This window comes from Oncorhynchus mykiss, unplaced genomic scaffold (genome assembly GCF_013265735.2).
Source record: "Oncorhynchus mykiss isolate Arlee unplaced genomic scaffold, USDA_OmykA_1.1 un_scaffold_437, whole genome shotgun sequence".
NCBI lineage: Eukaryota > Metazoa > Chordata > Actinopteri > Salmoniformes > Salmonidae > Oncorhynchus > Oncorhynchus mykiss.
This window is the reverse complement of record NW_023493884.1, coordinates 19,839-29,456: the sequence shown is the minus strand read 5'-3', so window position 1 is coordinate 29,456 and position 9,618 is coordinate 19,839. Positions and strand designations below refer to the sequence as shown.

The 9,618-nt window shown below is 44.5% G+C and overlaps 3 non-coding genes across 3 annotated transcripts; all 3 read left to right on the top strand.

Annotated features, from left to right (window-relative positions):
* Nucleotides 1-217: 217 nt before the first annotated feature.
* Nucleotides 218-290, top strand: trnar-ccu. The gene has a single exon. It is a non-coding gene; the product is annotated as a tRNA-Arg (tRNA).
* Nucleotides 291-4,032: 3,742 nt separating this feature from the next.
* Nucleotides 4,033-4,105, top strand: trnar-ccu. Its single transcript has one exon. It is a non-coding gene; the product is annotated as a tRNA-Arg (tRNA).
* Nucleotides 4,106-6,192: 2,087 nt separating this feature from the next.
* trnar-ccu lies at nucleotides 6,193-6,265 on the top strand. The gene has a single exon. It is a non-coding gene; the product is annotated as a tRNA-Arg (tRNA).
* Nucleotides 6,266-9,618: the final 3,353 nt, after the last annotated feature.

Below are 9,618 nucleotides of genomic sequence, written 5' to 3'. Positions count from 1 at the left end.
AAGTGGCTGAGAGCAGAGTGGCGCAGCGGGAGCGTGCTGGGCCCATAACCCAGAGGTCGATGGATCGAAACCATCCTCTGCTAAACAGATTATTTTCAAAAATGAAACGCAAACAGAAATTAGAAAGCTAAATTTCATTTGCGTGTCTCAGTGCTATCCAGTACACATTGTTTTTACTGCTTCTATCAGTTCATACTATTTGCAAAAGGTAGACAGTGCCCCAGTGGCCTAATGGATAAGGCACTGGCCTCCTAGGCCAGGGATTGTGGGTTCAAGTCCCATCTGGGGTGGATGGAAGCAGAGTGGCGCAGCGGGAGCGTGCTGGGCCCATAACCCAGAGGTCGATGGATCGAAACCATCCTCTGCTAAACAGTTTATTTTAAGTGCGAACAACATTTTTAAAAAATGTGTCGTTTCATGGGCATGTCTCAGTGCCATTATATATATTTTGTTACCTCTTCCAACAGTTCGTATAGGTCATACTGTTTACACAGTATCCCAGTGGCCTAAGACACTGGACTCCTAAGCCATGGATTGTGAGTTCTAGTCTTTTCTGAAGTGGATGGAAGCAGAGTGGCGCAGCGGGAGCGTGCTGGGCCCATAACCCAGAGGTCGATGGATCGAAACCATCCTCTGCTAAACAGATTATTTTCAAAAATGAAACGCAAACAGAAATTAGAAAGCTAAATTTCATTTGCGTGTCTCAGTGCTATCCAGTACACATTGTTTTTACTGCTTCTATCAGTTCATACTATTTGCAAAAGGTAGACAGTGCCCCAGTGGCCTAATGGATAAGGCACTGGCCTCCTAAGCCAGTGTGTTCAAGTCCCATCTGGGGTGGATGGAAGCAGAGTGGCGCAGCGGGAGCGTGCTGGGCCCATAACCCAGAGGTCGATGGATCGAAACCATCCTCTGCTAAACAGTTTATTTTAAGTGCGAACAACATTTTTAAAAAATGTGTCGTTTCATGGGCATGTCTCAGTGCCATTATATATATTTTTTTACCTCTTCCAACAGTTCGTATAGGTCATACTGTTTACACAGTATCCCAGTGGCCTAAGACATGGATTGTGAGTTCTAGTCTTTTCTGAAGTGGATGGAAGCAGAGTGGCGCAGCGGGAGCGTGCTGGGCCCATAACCCAGAGGTCGATGGATCGAAACCATCCTCTGCTAAACAGATTATTTTCAAAAATGAAACGCAAACAGAGATTAGAAAGCTAAATTTCTTTGCGTGTCTCAGTGCCTCAGTGCTATCCAGTACACATTGTTTTTACTGCTTCTATCAGTTCATACTATTTGCAAAAGGTAGACAGTGCCCCAGTGGCCTAATGGATAAGGCACTGGCCTCCTAAGCCAGTGTGTTCAAGTCCCATCTGGGGTGGATGGAAGCAGAGTGGCGCAGCGGGAGCGTGCTGGGCCCATAACCCAGAGGTCGATGGATCGAAACCATCCTCTGCTAAACAGTTTATTTTAAGTGCGAACAACATTTTTAAAAAATGTGTCGTTTCATGGGCATGTCTCAGTGCCATTATATATATTTTTTTACCTCTTCCAACAGTTCGTATAGGTCATACTGTTTACACAGTATCCCAGTGGCCTAAGACACTGGACTCCTAAGCCATGGATTGTGAGTTCTAGTCTTTTCTGAAGTGGATGGAAGCAGAGTGGCGCAGCGGGAGCGTGCTGGGCCCATAACCCAGAGGTCGATGGATCGAAACCATCCTCTGCTAAACAGTTTATTTTAAGTGCGAACAACATTTTTAAAAAATGTGTCGTTTCATGGGCATGTCTCAGTGCCATTATATATATTTTTTTACCTCTTCCAACAGTTCGTATAGGTCATACTGTTTACACAGTATCCCAGTGGCCTAAGACACTGGACTCCTAAGCCATGGATTGTGAGTTCTAGCCTTTTCTGAAGTGGATGGAAGCAGAGTGGCGCAGCGGGAGCGTGCTGGGCCCATAACCCAGAGGTCGATGGATCGAAACCATCCTCTGCTAAACAGTTTATTTTAAGTGCGAACAACATTTTTAAAAAATGTGTCGTTTCATGGGCATGTCTCAGTGCCATTATATATATTTTTTTACCTCTTCCAACAGTTCGTATAGGTCATACTGTTTACACAGTATCCCAGTGGCCTAAGACACTGGACTCCTAAGCCATGGATTGTGAGTTCTAGCCTTTTCTGAAGTGGATGGAAGCAGAGTGGCGCAGCGGGAGCGTGCTGGGCCCATAACCCAGAGGTCGATGGATCGAAACCATCCTCTGCTAAACAGTTTATTTTAAGTGCGAACAACATTTTTAAAAAATGTGTCGTTTCATGGGCATGTCTCAGTGCCATTATATATATTTTTTTACCTCTTCCAACAGTTCGTATAGGTCATACTGTTTACACAGTATCCCAGTGGCCTAAGACACTGGACTCCTAAGCCATGGATTGTGAGTTCTAGTCTTTTCTGAAGTGGATGGAAGCAGAGTGGCGCAGCGGGAGCGTGCTGGGCCCATAACCCAGAGGTCGATGGATTGAAACCATCCTCTGCTAAACAGTTTATTTTAAGTGCGAACAACATTTTTAAAAAATGTGTCGTTTCATGGGCATGTCTCAGTGCCATTATATATATTTTTTTACCTCTTCCAACAGTTCGTATAGGTCATACTGTTTACACAGTATCCCAGTGGCCTAAGACACTGGACTCCTAAGCCATGGATTGTGAGTTCTAGCCTTTTCTGAAGTGGATGGAAGCAGAGTGGCGCAGCGGGAGCGTGCTGGGCCCATAACCCAGAGGTCGATGGATCGAAACCATCCTCTGCTAAACAGTTTATTTTAAGTGCGAACAACATTTTTAAAAAATGTGTCGTTTCATGGGCATGTCTCAGTGCCATTATATATATTTTTTTACCTCTTCCAACAGTTCGTATAGGTCATACTGTTTACACAGTATCCCAGTGGCCTAAGACACTGGACTCCTAAGCCATGGATTGTGAGTTCTAGCCTTTTCTGAAGTGGATGGAAGCAGAGTGGCGCAGCGGGAGCGTGCTGGGCCCATAACCCAGAGGTCGATGGATCGAAACCATCCTCTGCTAAACAGTTTATTTTAAGTGCGAACAACATTTTTAAAAAATGTGTCGTTTCATGGGCATGTCTCAGTGCCATTATATATATTTTTTTACCTCTTCCAACAGATCGTATACGTCATACTGTTTACACAGTATCCCAGTGGCCTAAGACACTGGACTCCTAAGCCATGGATTGTGAGTTCTAGCCTTTTCTGAAGGGGATGGAAGCAGAGTGGCGCAGCGGGAGCGTGCTGGGCCCATAACCCAGAGGTCGATGGATCGAAACCATCCTCTGCTAAACAGTTTATTTTAAGTGCGAACAACATTTTTAAAAAATGTGTCGTTTCATGGGCATGTCTCAGTGCCATTATATATATTTTTTTACCTCTTCCAACAGTTCGTATAGGTCATACTGTTTACACAGTATCCCAGTGGCCTAAGACACTGGACTCCTAAGCCATGGATTGTGAGTTCTAGTCTTTTCTGAAGTGGATGGAAGCAGAGTGGTGCAGCGGGAGCGTGCTGGGCCCATAACCCAGAGGCCGATGGATCGAAACCATCCTCTGCTAAACAGTTTATTTTAAGTGCGAACAACATTTTTAAAAAATGTGTCGTTTCATGGGCATGTCTCAGTGCCATTATATATATTTTTTTACCTCTTCCAACAGTTCGTATAGGTCATACTGTTTACACAGTATCCCAGTGGCCTAAGACACTGGACTCCTAAGCCATGGATTGTGAGTTCTAGTCTTTTCTGAAGTGGCTGAGAGCAGAGTGGCGCAGCGGGAGCGTGCTGGGCCCATAACCCAGAGGTCGATGGATCGAAACCATCCTCTGCTAAACAGATTATTTTCAAAAATGAAACGCAAACAGAAATTAGAAAGCTAAATTTCATTTGCGTGTCTCAGTGCTATCCAGTACACATTGTTTTTACTGCTTCTATCAGTTCATACTATTTGCAAAAGGTAGACAGTGCCCCAGTGGCCTAATGGATAAGGCACTGGCCTCCTAAGCCAGGGATTGTGGGTTCAAGTCCCATCTGGGGTGGATGGAAGCAGAGTGGCGCAGCGGGAGCGTGCTGGGCCCATAACCCAGAGGTCGATGGATCGAAACCATCCTCTGCTAAACAGTTTATTTTAAGTGCGAACAACATTTTTAAAAAATGTGTCGTTTCATGGGCATGTCTCAGTGCCATTATATATATTTTTTTACCTCTTCCAACAGTTCGTATAGGTCATACTGTTTACACAGTATCCCAGTGGCCTAAGACACTGGACTCCTAAGCCATGGATTGTGAGTTCTAGCCTTTTCTGAAGTGGATGGAAGCAGAGTGGCGCAGCGGGAGCGTGCTGGGCCCATAACCCAGAGGTCGATGGATCGAAACCATCCTCTGCTAAACAGTTTATTTTAAGTGCGAACAACATTTTTAAAAAATGTGTCGTTTCATGGGCATGTCTCAGTGCCATTATATATATTTTTTTACCTCTTCCAACAGATCGTATACGTCATACTGTTTACACAGTATCCCAGTGGCCTAAGACACTGGACTCCTAAGCCATGGATTGTGAGTTCTAGCCTTTTCTGAAGGGGATGGAAGCAGAGTGGCTGGGCCCATAACCCAGAGGTCGATGGATCGAAACCATCCTCTGCTAAACAGTTTATTTTAAGTGCGAACAACATTTTAAAAAAATGTGTCATTTCATGGGCATGTCTCAGTGCCATTATATATATTTTTTTACCTATTCCAACAGATCGTATAGGTCATACTGTTTACACAGTATCCCAGTGGCCTAAGACACTGGACTCCTAAGCCATAGATTGTGAGTTCTAGCCTTTTCTGAAGTGGATGGAAGCAGAGTGGCGCAGCGGGAGCGTGCTGGGCCCATAACCCAGAGGTCGATGGATCGAAACCATCTTCTGCTAAACAGTTTATTTTAAGTGCGAACAACATTTTTTTTAAATGTGTCGTTTCATGGGCATGTCTCAGTGCCATTATATATATTTTTTTACCTCTTCCAACAGATCGTATAGGTCATACTGTTTACACAGTATCCCAGTGGCCTAAGACACTGGACTCCTAAGCCATGGATTGTGAGTTCTAGTCTTTTCTGAAGTGGATGGAAGCAGAGTGGCGCAGCGGGAGCGTGCTGGGCCCATAACCCAGAGGTCGATGGATCGAAACCATCCTCTGCTAAACAGTTTATTTTAAGTGCGAACAACATTTTTAAAAAATGTGTCGTTTCATGGGCATGTCTCAGTGCCATTATATATATTTTTTTACCTCTTCCAACAGTTCGTATAGGTCATACTGTTTACACAGTATCCCAGTGGCCTAAGACACTGGACTCCTAAGCCATGGATTGTGAGTTCTAGCCTTTTCTGAGGTGGATGGAAGCAGAGTGGCGCAGCGGGAGCGTGCTGGGCCCATAACCCAGAGGTCGATGGATCGAAACCATCCTCTGCTAAACAGTTTATTTTAAGTGCGAACAACATTTTTAAAAAATGTGTCGTTTCATGGGCATGTCTCAGTGCCATTATATATATTTTTTTACCTCTTCCAACAGTTCGTATAGGTCATACTGTTTACACAGTATCCCAGTGGCCTAAGACACTGGACTCCTAAGCCATGGATTGTGAGTTCTAGCCTTTTCTGAAGTGGATGGAACCAGAGTGGCGCAGCGGGAGCGTGCTGGGCCCAGAGGTCGATGGATCGAAACCATCCTCTGCTAAACAGTTTATTTTAAGTGCGAACAACATTTTTAAAAAATGTGTCGTTTCATGGGCATGTCTCAGTGCCATTATATATATTTTTTTACCTCTTCCAACAGTTCGTATAGGTCATACTGTTTACACAGTATCCCAGTGGCCTAAGACACTGGACTCCTAAGCCATGGATTGTGAGTTCTAGTCTTTTCTGAAGTGGCTGAGAGCAGAGTGGCGCAGCGGGAGCGTGCTGGGCCCATAACCCAGAGGTCGATGGATCGAAACCATCCTCTGCTAAACAGATTATTTTCAAAAATGAAACGCAAACAGAAATTAGAAAGCTAAATTTCATTTGCGTGTCTCAGTGCTATCCAGTACACATTGTTTTTACTGCTTCTATCAGTTCATACTATTTGCAAAAGGTAGACAGTGCCCCAGTGGCCTAATGGATAAGGCACTGGCCTCCTAAGCCAGGGATTGTGGGTTCAAGTCCCATCTGGGGTGGATGGAAGCAGAGTGGCGCAGCGGGAGCGTGCTGGGCCCATAACCCAGAGGTCGATGGATCGAAACCATCCTCTGCTAAACAGTTTATTTTAAGTGCGAACAACATTTTTAAAAAATGTGTCGTTTCATGGGCATGTCTCAGTGCCATTATATATATTTTTTTACCTCTTCCAACAGTTCGTATAGGTCATACTGTTTACACAGTATCCCAGTGGCCTAAGACACTGGACTCCTAAGCCATGGATTGTGAGTTCTAGCCTTTTCTGAAGTGGATGGAAGCAGAGTGGCGCAGCGGGAGCGTGCTGGGCCCATAACCCAGAGGTCGATGGATCGAAACCATCCTCTGCTAAACAGTTTATTTTAAGTGCGAACAACATTTTTAAAAAATGTGTCGTTTCATGGGCATGTCTCAGTGCCATTATATATATTTTTTTACCTCTTCCAACAGTTCGTATAGGTCATACTGTTTACACAGTATCCCAGTGGCCTAAGACACTGGACTCCTAAGCCATGGATTGTGAGTTCTAGTCTTTTCTGAAGTGGATGGAAGCAGAGTGGTGCAGCGGGAGCGTGCTGGGCCCATAACCCAGAGGTCGATGGATCGAAACCATCCTCTGCTAAACAGTTTATTTTAAGTGCGAACAACATTTTTAAAAAATGTGTCGTTTCATGGGCATGTCTCAGTGCCATTATATATATTTTTTTACCTCTTCCAACAGTTCGTATAGGTCATACTGTTTACACAGTATCCCAGTGGCCTAAGACACTGGACTCCTAAGCCATGGATTGTGAGTTCTAGTCTTTTCTGAAGTGGATGGAAGCAGAGTGGCGCAGCGGGAGCGTGCTGGGCCCATAACCCAGAGGTCGATGGATCGAAACCATCCTCTGCTAAACAGTTTATTTTAAGTGCGAACAACATTTTTAAAAAATGTGTCGTTTCATGGGCATGTCTCAGTGCCATTATATATATATTTTTACCTCTTCCAACAGTTCGTATAGGTCATACTGTTTACACAGTATCCCAGTGGCCTAAGACACTGGACTCCTAAGCCATGGATTGTGAGTTCTAGCCTTTTCTGAAGTGGATGGAAGCAGAGTGGCGCAGCGGGAGCGTGCTGGGCCCATAACCCAGAGGTCGATGGATCGAAACCATCCTCTGCTAAACAGTTTATTTTAAGTGCGAACAACATTTTTAAAAAATGTGTCGTTTCATGGGCATGTCTCAGTGCCATTATATATATTTTTTTACCTCTTCCAACAGTTCGTATAGGTCATACTGTTTACACAGTATCCCAGTGGCCTAAGACACTGGACTCCTAAGCCATGGATTGTGAGTTCTAGTCTTTTCTGAAGTGGCTGAGAGCAGAGTGGCGCAGCGGGAGCGTGCTGGGCCCATAACCCAGAGGTCGATGGATCGAAACCATCCTCTGCTAAACAGTTTATTTTAAGTGCGAACAACATTTTTAAAAAATGTGTCGTTTCATGGGCATGTCTCAGTGCCATTATATATATTTTTTTACCTCTTCCAACAGTTCGTATAGGTCATACTGTTTACACAGTATCCCAGTGGCCTAAGACACTGGACTCCTAAGCCATGGATTGTGAGTTCTAGCCTTTTCTGAAGTGGATGGAAGCAGAGTGGCGCAGCGGGAGCGTGCTGGGCCCATAACCCAGAGGTCGATGGATCGAAACCATCCTCTGCTAAACAGTTTATTTTAAGTGCGAACAACATTTTTAAAAAATGTGTCGTTTCATGGGCATGTCTCAGTGCCATTATATATATTTTTTTACCTCTTCCAACAGTTCGTATAGGTCATACTGTTTACACAGTATCCCAGTGGCCTAAGACACTGGACTCCTAAGCCATGGATTGTGAGTTCTAGCCTTTTCTGAAGTGGATGGAAGCAGAGTGGCGCAGCGGGAGCGTGCTGGGCCCATAACCCAGAGGTCGATGGATCGAAACCATCCTCTGCTAAACAGTTTATTTTAAGTGCGAACAACATTTTTAAAAAATGTGTCGTTTCATGGGCATGTCTCAGTGCCATTATATATATTTTTTTACCTCTTCCAACAGTTCGTATAGGTCATACTGTTTACACAGTATCCCAGTGGCCTAAGACACTGGACTCCTAAGCCATGGATTGTGAGTTCTAGCCTTTTCTGAAGTGGATGGAAGCAGAGTGGCGCAGCGGGAGCGTGCTGGGCCCATAACCCAGAGGTCGATGGATCGAAACCATCCTCTGCTAAACAGTTTATTTTAAGTGCGAACAACATTTTTAAAAAATGTGTCGTTTCATGGGCATGTCTCAGTGCCATTATATATATTTTTTTACCTCTTCCAACAGTTCGTATAGGTCATACTGTTTACACAGTATCCCAGTGGCCTAAGACACTGGACTCCTAAGCCATGGATTGTGAGTTCTAGTCTTTTCTGAAGTGGATGGAAGCAGAGTGGTGCAGCGGGAGCGTGCTGGGCCCATAACCCAGAGGTCGATGGATCGAAACCATCCTCTGCTAAACAGTTTATTTTAAGTGCGAACAACATTTTTAAAAAATGTGTCGTTTCATGGGCATGTCTCAGTGCCATTATATATATTTTTTTACCTCTTCCAACAGTTCGTATAGGTCATACTGTTTACACAGTATCCCAGTGGCCTAAGACACTGGACTCCTAAGCCATGGATTGTGAGTTCTAGCCTTTTCTGAAGTGGATGGAAGCAGAGTGGCGCAGCGGGAGCGTGCTGGGCCCATAACCCAGAGGTCGATGGATCGAAACCATCCTCTGCTAAACAGTTTATTTTAAGTGCGAACAACATTTTTAAAAAATGTGTCGTTTCATGGGCATGTCTCAGTGCCATTATATATATTTTTTTACCTCTTCCAACAGTTCGTATAGGTCATACTGTTTACACAGTATCCCAGTGGCCTAAGACACTGGACTCCTAAGCCATGGATTGTGAGTTCTAGTCTTTTCTGAAGTGGATGGAAGCAGAGTGGCGCAGCGGGAGCGTGCTGGGCCCATAACCCAGAGGTCGATGGATCGAAACCATCCTCTGCTAAACAGTTTATTTTAAGTGCGAACAACATTTTTAAAAAATGTGTCGTTTCATGGGCATGTCTCAGTGCCATTATATATATATTTTTACCTCTTCCAACAGTTCGTATAGGTCATACTGTTTACACAGTATCCCAGTGGCCTAAGACACTGGACTCCTAAGCCATGGATTGTGAGTTCTAGCCTTTTCTGAAGTGGATGGAAGCAGAGTGGCGCAGCGGGAGCGTGCTGGGCCCATAACCCAGAGGTCGATGGATCGAAACCATCCTCTGCTAAACAGTTTATTTTAAGTGCGAAC